This window comes from Triticum aestivum, chromosome 7B, assembly GCF_018294505.1.
Source record: "Triticum aestivum cultivar Chinese Spring chromosome 7B, IWGSC CS RefSeq v2.1, whole genome shotgun sequence".
NCBI lineage: Eukaryota > Viridiplantae > Streptophyta > Magnoliopsida > Poales > Poaceae > Triticum > Triticum aestivum.
Window position 1 is genome coordinate 36859886 of NC_057813.1, and position 12085 is coordinate 36871970.

General features: G+C 45.1%; 2 non-coding genes and 1 pseudogene across 2 annotated transcripts; 1 reads left to right on the top strand and 2 right to left on the bottom strand.

Annotated features, from left to right (window-relative positions):
• Positions 1–1175: 1175 nt before the first annotated feature.
• Positions 1176–3575, top strand: LOC123159983 (exocyst complex component EXO70B1-like; annotated as a pseudogene).
• Positions 3576–5341: 1766 nt separating this feature from the next.
• Positions 5342–5537, bottom strand: LOC123163248 (U2 spliceosomal RNA). The gene has a single exon (XR_006481810.1). It is a non-coding gene; the product is annotated as a U2 spliceosomal RNA (small nuclear RNA).
• Positions 5538–9711: 4174 nt separating this feature from the next.
• Positions 9712–9908, bottom strand: LOC123163264 (U2 spliceosomal RNA). The gene has a single exon (XR_006481824.1). It is a non-coding gene; the product is annotated as a U2 spliceosomal RNA (small nuclear RNA).
• Between the last annotated feature and the right edge of the window lie 2177 nt (positions 9909–12085).

The window sequence follows — 12085 nt, forward strand, 5'->3', positions numbered from 1 at the left end:
CTCTTCTATTATGTCATCTGGTCCACCAATTGCATCAACAACAACATCACCAACAAGCACCCGTGTACTATCCAATGCTCAACATACTCTAGCTCCCATCGCCAGAAACCACAAATTATCTATCAAGCACACACACACAAAACTAGAAATTTGGAGCTAGAAAAAACAGTTCTAGACCTAAGAGAACAATCAATGGGCGTGCTCCTCGGTGTTGGACATGTAGAACTTACCCGTCGTGCCACAGTAAGGGCAAGGGATCAGTGGCACCACTAGAGGAATAATGTTAGACCTACGTACGTCTACGAACAGTTTTACGTAAACTACCTAACTAACCCTCCCCCCCCCCTGATTTTCAGGGGTGTGGGCCCCAGCCTCCCCCAATATCCAATCAAAACTCCCCCAAATTGATGATTACGTTAGTCACGTAATAGTCATTACATAGATGTAGCATTACTCCCGCTAGAGAGCGGTCACACAGAGCTGACCGGATCGAGCTGAAGAAGAACACGACGGAAGAGATGAGGCGGTGTTCGGAAGGCTGAATGGCGACGATGAAGGCGGTCGGCAGGGCGATTTGGGAACTAGGGTTCGAGCCAAGAGAGCGCACGGGAGGAGACCGGGCTGCGGGCCGGTCTGAACTGGTTTTTCCAGAGAGAGAAAAACCAGACTCAATCCAGCACAAATAAAAACTGCCTACTGCCATGCCTTGTCAGAACTCATTTGGGGTTGGGGGGGGGGGATCCAATGGGATAAAATGTGTCACAAATGTGTAAAATGAGGGTATAAATTGGAGACTTTCTCAAAAAGGGGTAAAACTTGTCAATTTGATGAATCTTGGGGGTAAAAATTGAATTAACTTGTTTTTTAAAGATACTTAAAGGGCATCTCATATCCGGTGATTATCAAGAAAAATACTACTCCCTCTGTTCACTTTTATAAGGCTTTGTAGACATTTCAGACATTGTGCAAAACAGCTCAATTTCACTTGTCTGAAACGACTTATAAAAGTGAACGGAGGGAGTAGTAGAAAACAAAGATATGTAAGCGCAATCAACAAACTTCGGCGCAAACTTAATTAAATAAGAATCAGAAGAAGAAGAAAGAATCAGATGACTTACTGAAAAAAAGAATCAGATGAAAACAAACATGCAATCAAGTGATTTCCCCATTTCCGCACTTCCAGAAGCCCCAGCGCGGCCGTGACTGAACGAAGACTTTCTACTCCAATCCAGTAGTCAGAGAGGCCGCAGCAGCAAGCGCCAAAGACCCTACCTCAGCTCCACCATCCCCAGCCGGACACCATCCGCACCGGCCGGCGATGTCGGCGGCGCCCCCGCCGCCCCCGGAATCGGCCGCTACCAGCGCCGGCGGCGGCGGCGGCAGCGACAGCGACAAGGTCCTCGCCGCCGCGCAGCATATCGTCAAGTCCCTGGCCACCTCCAAGAACGCCGCCGACGACATGATCCGCATCCTCTCCGGCTTCGACAACCGCCTCTCCTCCATCACCGCCGACCTGTTCCCCTCCCCCGACCTCTCCTCCGCCGCGGAGTCGCCCGAGATCTCCATCTCCTCCGCGGCCGCCTTCGACGCCGCCGAGCAGCTCATCCTGCTCTGGGACGCCACCCCCGAGGCCCTCGTCTTCGAGGCCCACGAGGACGACATCGCGCAGTACCTCACCGCCGTCGACGTCGCCGTCGAGCACCTCGCGCGCGGCGGCGCGGGCGCCGGCCGCGCCGGCGTCGCCGTCCAGCTCGCCATGGCCCGCCTCGAGGAGGAGCTCCGCCACCACATGGTCCGCCACGCCGTGCCGCTGGACCCCACGGGCCTCTGCTTCTCTCTCCGCCGCCTCTCGCTCGGATCCTTCGACGACCTCGACTTCGACGCCGCCACGCCGCACAGCGTCGACGCCACGCCGGAGACCGCGCGATGAGCCCGTTCGACGACCACGCGTTCGACCCCGTGCGCCCTGAGGCCGTCGACGACCTGCGGGCCATCGCCGACCGGATGGCGCGTGCGGGGTACGCACGCGAGCTAGCCGATGCCTACTGCAACATCCGGCGCGACCTGCTCGACGAATACCTCTCCGTGCTGGGCGTCGAGCGCCTCAGCATCGACGAGGTGCAGCGCGTGGAGTGGAAGCAGCTCAACGACAAGATGAAGAAGTGGGTGCAAGGGGTTAAGACGGTTGTGCGTGTGCTGCTTGCTGGTGAGCGTCGCCTCTGTGACCAGGTGCTCGCTGTGTCCGACGAGCTCAGGGAGGAGTGCTTCGTCGAGTCCACCAAAGGATGCATTATGCAGATTCTAAATTTTGGGGACGCCGTGGCTGTGTGCCCCCGCTCGCCCGAGAAGCTCTCACGGATTCTTGATATGTATGAGGCACTTGCCGAGGTAGTCCCTGAAATGAAGGATTTGTGCCTCGGAAGTTCCGGTGATGGTGTAATCAGTGATGTTCAAGCAATTCTTGATAGGCTCGGCGAAGCCGTGAGGGGTACCCTTTTTGAGTTTGGGAAAGTTCTGCAGCAAGAGTCATCGCGGAGGGCGATGACGGCTGGTGAGATCCACCCAATGACACGGTATGTCATGAACTATTTGAGGCTGTTGGTCGTTTATAGTGAGACACTTGATGGCCTCTTGGATGATGATGGCGATGAGAGCAATGCTTTGGAAAGACCTGAGGATAAGGATCAGGATACGGAACACTTAGAGAGTATGGCCCCTCTTGGAAGGCGTCTTCTGAAGCTGATGTGTTATTTGGAGGCCAATTTGGAGGACAAGTCTAAGCTATATGAAGATGCTGCCCTGGAGTGCATATTTTCCATGAACAATTTGCTCTACATTGTTCAGAAGGTGAAGGATTCTGAGCTTGGGAAGATTTTAGGTGATCATTGGGTAAGAAGGCACAGCGGGAAGATTCGGCAGTACTCAAAGAGCTACCTAAGGATTTCTTGGATGAAGACTTTGTCTTATCTGAGGGACGATGTACATGGGAGTGGGAGTGGGAGCGGCAGTGGTAGTGGCAGTGGACATTCAGGTTCTAGGATGTCCATCAAGGAGAAGTTCAAGAACTTCAACTTGTCCTTTGAGGAAATTTACAGGAACCAGACACTCTGGAAGGTTCCAGATCCTCAGCTCCGAGAAGAGCTGAAGATATCTATATCTGAGAATGTGATTCCGGCATATCGTGCTTTTTTGGGAAGATATGGTAGTCAAGTGGATGGGGGCAGAAACTCGGGAAAGTATATAAAGTACACCCCAGAGGACCTGGAGGGTCAATTGTCTGATTTATTTGAGGGCTCACCAGGGTCTGCCAACCACTCTAGGCGAAGAACATAGTTCATAGTTAACAGGATCCGGCTTCAGGTATGTCTTGTTAAAGTGGTCTTACATTTGTTGAATTTCCATACACACGGTATCTGTTAAATGGGTATTTGTTCATTTAGCAGCCTTTATAATACTGTGATACAAACTAGAGTCTTCTGTATGTCTACTTTTGCATGGTGTGCACTAAGAAATATTGTACATGGATTGGTTCTAAGTGTATGGTCTTCTTTCTGAATATTCTTTGTTCGCTGCAATTGACCATTTGGTACTAACATAAGACAACGAAAATCACTGTGGTTTTGTTCGACTGGGTTGACCAGGGGGTTTCATTATTAGCTTAACCGTACCCGTGCAGGCATAACCAATTTAGAATTGTTGGTTGAATATGATATTCAGTTGAATGAGAACGAACTTCATGGTCAAATTAGTTTGTTATCAGTCTTAGTGATCAATTTTATTGACAAACATTAGATTTAGAAATGTGCTTTGAGAATGGCTGGTTCATTTAGAGAACTACTTGACATGTGATAAGTGTGAAAAGGCAGTATATTTGCCTATAACATGTTCTAGCATTATCTTATGAATAAGCATATGTTGTTAGCAGTAATGAATGGGAGCATTTCATTGTGAGCTTTTGCTATTATGTGCCTGTAAGCCTGCAGGATGATTTCAAATCCCTGACCTGGCTAGGCAAAATGACTGCGTTTCGCTAGATTGCCCGTAAGAAGAAAGATAGGCAGTAGGTATTTATGTGCTTCATTAGTAGAACTATTATCCAACTAGTAAAACTGTATAAGGTTGAATTATCTCAACATTGCTTGTGCCTGTCAATAAGATTGTTGAGGTTAAGCATTTACTATTACATGACCAGAAGGGTTTGATGAACCTGCAAATCTGGAAATCCGTATTGGAAAACCAATTAGTAGAAGAAATTAGGGTGAATGATCGTGTGCGACTCTCAGACCCACACCTCTAATTTACAGTGCTAAGATTATATACTTGATTAGACTTGGACTCGAACTAGATTAGGAATTCAGACATCCCCTTTTAAGACGGGCCGATGATATCGATTTGTCCCATCTTGTTATATTATAATAGCACCCTCTAGGACCTACCCTTTTTGTTTTAATAGTCAGGTTAGGTAACTGCTCACCTACTGGAGATGTATTCCTTGATGAAAAACCTTTTAGCACCCTACTCGTCACTTTCTCCTTGATGAAAAACCTATAGGCTTGCAATCACAATGCATTGCCAAGGAGTCGTTCCCCAACACTGAAAGCTGACAGTAGCTCGACCATTTTTCACACAACCTCAATTCAATCGCTCTATGCTCTGCCTGAGGTTGATTATCTTGTCACCACACCACTTGCCCAATCTACGTCTCCATATCCTTGTACGCTCGATCTTCTCTTTCCGAACTGTAAGTCCTTTGCCAAGAAGGGTACTCTTTAAATACCTCTGGTTCCAGTACACAACCCTAGAGAACACCTGAGTTGTGACACTGTCAAGATCGACCGGTGATGTCAACCTACTGCATCCTCTAGAATTTCTACAACTTCCGTCATTGATATTTTCCACATCACAAGATTGGCTTAAAGCTTGGTGTACCGGTCATGCTGCTCCGAAAAATTTAACCGACCACTGTTTGGGTTGTGCAACTGAACTAACTTGCTACTCGCATGCCTGGGTGGACTCGGTACTGGAAGGGAAATCATTCGGTTCAAATAAGGTCAGCGTGTTTGTATTCATTGGATTGTTCTGAGTTCACCGGGTTGTAAGTGCCCATTTACACTGCTACACCGTCGTACGACCTTCAACAAAAGGAAATATAGTGTAAAAAGTGATCGTTGAATCTCTGTAGCCACTGGTGAATTTCCCTGCAGAATAGAAGGTACAGCCATTCCCATTAGTTTTTTCCTGTCCTGTGAATCATTACACATATAGTAATAAAATAAAGCTATGCCAATTTCACAAACTCAAGATTTTCCTAGGGAAATTTCAACTCTTAAATTAGTTTTGGTTGGGGTGCGCCAGCCTGGGCTGTAGTGCAACGCCCAGGCAACACGTAAGGGTCCCAATGGCAAGCCATTGTGGTGGACCCTCCCCCATAAAAAATAAATTTAATATCATTGTGGACACATGGTCCACATATCAGATATTAAACTGATAAGAACAGATACTACACTTGATCTTAGCCAAAAGGCCGAGAAAGGTATGATTTGCAAAGCTGCCCTGCCCCTCTTCTTATAGCTTCCTCGACCACCTCCCTGCTCTCCACCAGCGAGGTGGTACTAAACGAAGGAAGGAAGAGAGTCCCTGCTGCACCCGGGCGACCCTCCCGTTCGTTTGGACATCAGGCCTGGTAAGAATACACCAAGGCAGCAATGTTTTTTTTTTTTTGCGGGTGGCAGCAATGTTTTCAACGCCCACTATTACACACAGCCTAGCAACCAACTGATCGAAATGGATTGGCCCGGCCCATTTATTAGTGAATAAAGAACGTGCTCTGGACGCCGGTTTTGGGAACCTTTTTGCTGGTCGGTTTGAAAACCTTCCAGAAGGTTCCTGAACCTTTTTTACTGACTTTTCTTTTAGTTTTTTATTCTTTTTTTCTGTTTATTTTTCGTCTTTTCATTTTATTTTCATTTTCTCTTTTTTCAAATTTATGTTTCTTCTTTCTAAAAATGTTTTTAGACTTCTCGCAAAAAAATTATTTTTAGACATTTCAAGCATTCTTTGAAATTTCAAAATTTGTTCCTATTTTCAAAAATTGTTCCTATTTTCAAAATTTGTTCAAATATTCAAAATATGTTCGTAGTTTTCAAACTTTTGTTAGGTATAACAAAAATTCCTGTTTTTAAAATTTTGTTCACAATTTCAAAAAATGTTTGCAGTTTCAAAATATTTAAAATTTCAAAAATGGTCCTGATTCAAAAGAATGTTCACAAATTCAATAAAATTCAGGAATTTTAAAAATGATCTAGTTTTGCAAAAATTGCTCAAAAATTCAAAAAAATGTTCCGGATTTCAAAAAATGTTCACTGTTTCAAAAATTGTGTTGTGTCCAACACTACATGCACGCAAATTGAAACAAATTCACCATATTTAAAAACAAACATGGACAATTCAAATGCACCACATCATAATTCAGTTACAAGCATAAATAAAGTTCGTCCAATCCACCAAACAAAACCACGCGAACATGTCTCCCTCGCACGGATCAGGCCCTCTTGTCTTTCCTCACGGTTCTTGTGGGTGCTTCCGTCCCGGTGGGCTCCTCGGATCTGCAGCCTGTGTAGCGTGCCGGCATCCGGGACATGCATGGATGCATGTTGCGCATCTTCGCGGGAATGTCTAGCCGGGGTGAGTTGTTCGAGGTGCGTGTGGTGGTACATTGCCCTCCTCCGCAGCATGGACATCCTCTTCGAAGGTTGCGGTTGCCTACTGCCGCTTCGGATGAGGTGTGTTGTGGGCAGGATGGATTCGGTCCGATTTGGCCTAGGCTGCCATGGATCTGGACACAGATGGCGGTTGGGCTGCCATGGTCCTTTGTGTGGTTCCGTCTCAATCGGGGCACCGTGAGACGGATTGTTCGCCTACGGCGAGATGGACGGCGAAAGTTGTGCTTCAGTTAGTTTGTTATCAGAAGGGGTGGCTTCTTAGTGATCAATTTCATTGACAAACATTAGATTTAGAAATGTGCTTTAAGAATGGCTAGTTCATTTAGAGAACTACTTGACATGTGATAAGTGTGAAAAGGCAATAGATTTGCCTATAATGTGTTCTAGCATCATCTTATGAATAAGCATACGATTGTTAGCAGTAATGAAATGGAAGCCGTTTCATTGTGAGCTATTGCTATTATGTGCATGTAAGCCTGCAGAATGATTTCCAATCCCTGACCTGGCTAGGCAAAATGACTGTGTTTCGCTAGATTGCCCATAAGAAGAAAGATAGGCAGTAGATATTTATGTGCTTCATTAGTAGAACTATTATCCAACTAATAAAACTGTATAAGGTTGAATTATCTCAACATTGCCTGTGCCTGTCAATAAGATTGTTGAGGTTAAGCATTTACTATTACATGAGAAGGTTTCGTTGTTCGGATGTGGAGTTTCTACACCCAGGAGCATTTGCTCCTGGTGTGAACAGTAAAGTCAGAAAAAATCAAAAATAATTCAAAAAATTCTGATTTTTTTTTTGTGGAATACTTTCGCAAATATTTGTTGTGCATGCAAAATTTCATCGCAAAATCACATTGGTAGAAGGCATGGTAAAATAAACAAAAACGATGCTCTGAAAATGTTACTTACAAAAGCATTTTGAAGCTCTGATTTTGTTTTTTTTTTTTGGCATGACTTCCACCAATGTGATTTCATGATGAAATTTTGCATGCACAACAAACATTTGTGAAAGTATGTCACAAAAAAAATCAGATTTTTTTGAATTTTTTTTCTACTTTTTTTATTTTACTCATTTGCTCCTGGGTGCAGAAATGTACTTTCGTTGTTGAACCTGCAAATCTGGAAAATCGGTATTGGAAAACCAGTGAAATTAGGGTGAATGATCGTGTGCGTCTCTCGGAGCCACACCTCTTATTTACAGTGCTAAGATTACATACTTGATTAGACTTGGACTCAAGCACAGATTAGAAATTCAGACATCCCCTTTCAAGATGGGCCGAAGATATCGATTTGCCCCATCTTGTTATATTATAATAGCACCCTCTAAGGACCTACCCTTTTGGTTTAATAGTCAGGTACCTGCTCACCTACTCGGGACATATTCCAACTTTTCTGTAGGGGAGACATATTCCAATTTTAGCACCCTACTCGTCACTTTCTCCTTGATGAAAAACCTATAGCCTTGCAATCACAATGCATTGCCAAGGAGTCAGTTCCCCAACACTGAAAGCTGACAGTAGAGCGACCATTGTTCACACAACCTCAATTCAGTTGCTCTATGCTATGCCTGTGTAGTAGACCGAGCTATTTATTTTTCCCACGAAGATGTTAGTACCCTGAGGTTTGATTACCTCGTCACCCACGCCACTTGCCGAATCTGTATCTCAATATCCTTGTACACTCGATCTTGTCTTTTCGAACTGCAAGTCCTTTGCCAAGAAGGGTACTCTTTAAATACCTCTGGTTCGAGTACACAACCCTAGAGAACGCCTGAGTTGTGACATTGTCAAGATCGACCGGTGATGTCGACCTACTGCATCCTCTAGAATTTCTACACCTTCCGTCATTGATATTTTCCACATCACAAGATTGGCTTAAAGCTTGGTGTACCGGTCATGCTGCTCCGAAAAATTTAACCGACCACTGTTTGGGTTGTGCAACTGAACTCACTTGCTACTCGCATGCCTGGGTGGACTCGGTACTGGAAGGGAAATCATTCGGTTCAAATAAGGTCAGCGTGTTTGTATTCATTGCATTGTTCTGAGTTCACCGGGTTGTAAGAGCCCATTTACACTGCTACACCGTCGTACGACCTTCAACAAAAGGAAATATAGTGTAAAAAGTGATTGTCGAATCTCTGTAGCTACTGGTGAATTTCAACAAAAGGAAATATAGTGTAAAAAGTGATCGTCGAATCTCTGTAGCCACTGGTGAATTTCCCTGCAGAATAGAAGGTACAGCCATTCCCATTAGTTTTTTCCTGTCATGTGAATCATTACACATATAGTAATAAAACAAAGCTATGCCAATTTCACAAACTCAAGATTTTCCTAGGGAAATTTCAACTCTAAATTAGTTTTGGTTGGGGTGCGCCAGCCTGGGCTGTAGTTCAACCCAGCAATCCGACCCATGGGTTCACCCGCCCATGGGCACCCGACCCGAATGGGTAGGGTATGGGTTGTCGACCTCACCCATGGGTAACCCGATTAGTCGTGGGTAGGGTATGGGTTTAAGTTTATGCCCGTGGGTTACCCGATGGGTCACCCGATTAATACTAATAATTAAATAATTAATTTATTCTTCATTATATCTGATGTTTTTAGTCGCGCTTCACTAGCAATGGTCATTAAAAAAGAACGAGGCACAACTACGGGAGCAAATCCATCACTAGGCCTCTTCTCACTTCTCATTCACACGCTTGGTATGGCCCAATTCTAGCTTCAGCCTGGCCCATGCAAGCAAAATCGATGGATGCAGGCTGCATTACACAGCGGCGCACATATGCATTAGTATGCCAATGCAAATTGTACATCTACTAAGTAAACAAAATACATATTGTCAGACCCGATGGGTGCCCGATAGGGTCGTGCTACCCGATGGATTCGGGCGTGGGTTTAAAGTTCAGACCCATGGGCGTCGTGGGTGTGGGTATGACCCGATAGTCTGATCGGGCATGGGTCTGGTAGAGGTTCACCCGACCAGACCCGACCCAACTGCCAGGTTGAGCTGTAGTGCAACGGCCAGGCAACACATAAGGGTCCCAATGGCAAGCCATTATGGTGGATCCTTCCCCATAAAAAAATAAATTTAATATCATTATGGACACATGGTTCACATATCAGATATTAAACTGATAAGAATAGATACTACACTTGATCTTAGCCAAAAGGCCGAGAAAGGCCTGATTTGCAAAGCTGCCCTGCCCCTCTTCTTATAGCTTCCTCGACCACCTCCCTGCTCTCCACCAGCGAGGTGGTACTAAACGAAGGAAGGAAGAGAGTCCCTGCTGCACTCGGGCGACCCTCCCGTTCGTTTGGACATCAGGCCCGGTAAGAATACACCACGGCAGCAATGTTTTCAAGGCCCACTATTACACACAGCCTAGCAACCAACTGATCGAAATGGATTGGCCCGGCCCATTTATTAGTGAATAAAGAACGTGCTCTGGACGCCGGTTTTGGGAACCTTTTTGCTGGTCGGTTTGAAAACCTTCCAGAAGGTTCCTGAACCTTTTTTTACTGACTTTTCTTTTAGTTTTTATTTTTCTTCTTTTCATTTTATTTTCACTTCCTCTTTTTTCAAATTCATGTTTCTTCTTTTTAAAAATGTTTTTAGACTTCTCGCAAAAAAATTGTTTTTAGACATTTCAAGCATTCTTTGAAATTACAAAATTCGTTCCTATTTTCAAAATTTGTTCAGATATTCAAAATATGTTCGTAGTTTTCAAAATTTTCTTAGGTATAACAAAAAATCCTGTTTTTAAAAATTTGTTCACAATCTCAAAAAAGTTTGCAGTTTTAAACTTTATTTAAAAATACAAAAATGATCCTGATTCAAAAGAATGTTCACAAATTCAATAAAACGTCAGGAATTTTAAAAATGATCTAGTTTTGCAAAATTTGCTCAAAAATTCAAAAAATGTTCCGGATTTCAAAAAATGTTCACTGTTCCAAAAATTGTGTTGTGTCCAACACTGCATGCACGCAAATTGAAACGAATTCACCGTATTTAAACAAACATGGACAATTCAAATGCACCACATCATAATTCAATTACAAGCATAAATAAAGTTCGTCCAATCCACCAAACGAAACCACGCGAACATGTCTCCCTCGCACGGATCAGACCCTCTTGTCTTTCCTGCACGGTTCTTATGGATGCCTTCGTAGATCCGTCCAGGTGGGCTACTCGAATCTGTAGCTTGTGTAGCGTGCCGGCATCCGGGACACGCATGGATGCATGTTGCGCATCTTCGCGGGACTGTCTAGCCGGGGTGAGTTGTTCGAGGTGCGTGTGGTGGTGCATTGCCCTCCTCCGCAGCGTGGACGCCCTCTTCGGAGTTTGCGGTTGCCTACTGCCGCTTCGGATGAGGTGTGCTGTGGACAGGAGGATTCGGTCCGATTTGGCCTAGGCTGCCATGGATCTGGACACAGATGGCGGTTGGGCTGCCATGGTCCTTTGTGTGGTTCCGTCTCAATCGGGGCGCTGTGAGACGGATTGTTCGCCTACGGCGAGATGGACGGCGAAAGTTGTGCTTCGATTAGTTTGTTATCAGAAGGGATGGCTTCTTAGTGATAAATTTCATTGACAAACATTAGATTTAGAAATGTGCTTTAAGAATGGCTAGTTCATTTAGGGAACTACTTGACATGTGATAAGTGTGAAAAGGCAGTATATTTGCCTATAATGTGTTCTAGCATCATCTTATGAATAAGCATATGTTGTTAGCAGTAATGAACTAGAAACGTTTCATTGTGAGCTATTGATATTATATGCCTGTAAGCCTGCAGGATGATTTCAAATCCCTGACCTGGCTAGGCAAAATGACTGGGTTTCGCTAGATTGCCCATAAGAAGAAAGATAGGCAGTAGGTATTTATGTACTTCATTAGTAGAACTATTACCCAACTAGTAAAACTGTACAAGGTTGAATTATCTCAACATTGCTTGCGCCTGCCAATAAGATTGTTGAGGTTAAGCATTTACTATTACACGACCAGAAGGGTTTGTTAAACCTGCGAATCTGGAAATTCGGTATTGGAAAACCAATTAGTAGAAGAAATTAGGGTGAATGATCGTGTGCGTCTCTCAGACCCGCACCTCTTATTTCCAGTGCTAAGATTACATACTTGATTAGACTTGGACTCGAACTAGATTAGGAATTAAGCTCTCGCCCCCGTCGCTCCCGCGAGCGGCGGCTGGCGAGCCCCCCTTCTGCCCGCCCCCAGGTCCTCCTCCTCCCCCTCACCCCCTCGCCGTCGCCAAAAGACGCCGCCGGGCGAAGCCTGGCCCGCGTCGGCGGCGGCGGGGACTCCTTCCCTCCTAGTGTGGCGGTGGCGGCGCGGGTCGCCCCGGCGGGCA